This window comes from Andrographis paniculata, unplaced genomic scaffold (assembly GCF_009805555.1).
Source record: "Andrographis paniculata isolate CXL003 unplaced genomic scaffold, ASM980555v1 Contig77END, whole genome shotgun sequence".
NCBI classification, from domain to species: Eukaryota; Viridiplantae; Streptophyta; class Magnoliopsida; order Lamiales; family Acanthaceae; genus Andrographis; species Andrographis paniculata.
Window position 1 is genome coordinate 525,157 of NW_026137614.1, and position 990 is coordinate 526,146.

Genomic DNA, 990 nt, shown 5'->3' on the forward strand with positions numbered 1-990 from the left:
ATTGAAAAAACTCATTTTTTTTTTTAAATACATAAAGATAATGCATATATGATCAAATGCATATGTGGTTAAGAGCCACTTAGAGTTGTACACAGAATCCCTAATTCCAATTGAAAAAGGATCCATAAGGTTTTCTATTTCTTATTATTATAAATTAAATTAGAAAAAAAAAGACGAAATGGGTCGAAAAGTTGTTTCTCAATGGAGGAAATAGGCATGTAGAAAACAAGACAGAAATTCTCTACAATCAAAGTAGAGAACGATTCAAGGGATGTGGCGCAGCTTGGTAGCGCGTTTGTTTTGGGTACAAAATGTCACGGGTTCAAATCCTGTCATCCCTACCTAATTACTGCCCCCTTTAACCAGTAACAAGGAATCAATTAAGATCGATTCCAATTGCACGGAATCATTTTTTTTTATAAAACTATAGAATATATGCATACAAAATGAAACAGATTAGGGTTGGAAACAGAATCTTTTTTTCTTTACAATTCTAATAAGAAAGCGCTCTTAGTTCAGTTCGGTACAACGTGGGTCTCCAAAACCCGATGTAGTAGGTTCAAATCCTACATAGCGTGATTTTTTCTTGGTAAATTAAATTAGACTGAAGTGGATTCAATCGCTTGTATAGCATTGACCTTAAAGAGGAAATATCTATACCTAAGGGTGTGTTTCTTTAGGAGGGTTCGAGGAAATTTGAGTTTGGGTTTTGGTTTTTATTTGAATTTTGGGATGGGTTTGAATTTTGTTATTTCTTTTGTGTATAGGTTTGGTTGGGGTTGGAGAGTTTTGATATGTATTGATTTGATGGATAGTGAATAAAATAATATAAATGTGTATTAAATTTAATTGATAAAATTTATATTGTACGATTTGATTATGAATTTATATTATACCCAACATATATATATATTTAAATTTTTATTATTTGTATTATAAAAAAAATTATTCTCTATAAAATGACATATATATTCTATATATTTTTTCCCC

The 990-nt window shown here is 29.9% G+C and overlaps 1 non-coding gene across 1 annotated transcript; it reads left to right on the plus strand.

Annotated features, from left to right (window-relative positions):
- The first annotated feature begins 267 nt into the window (after window positions 1–267).
- Window positions 268–341, plus strand: TRNAP-UGG (transfer RNA proline (anticodon UGG)). Its single transcript has one exon. It is a non-coding gene; the product is annotated as a tRNA-Pro (tRNA).
- The last annotated feature ends 649 nt before the right edge of the window (window positions 342–990 follow it).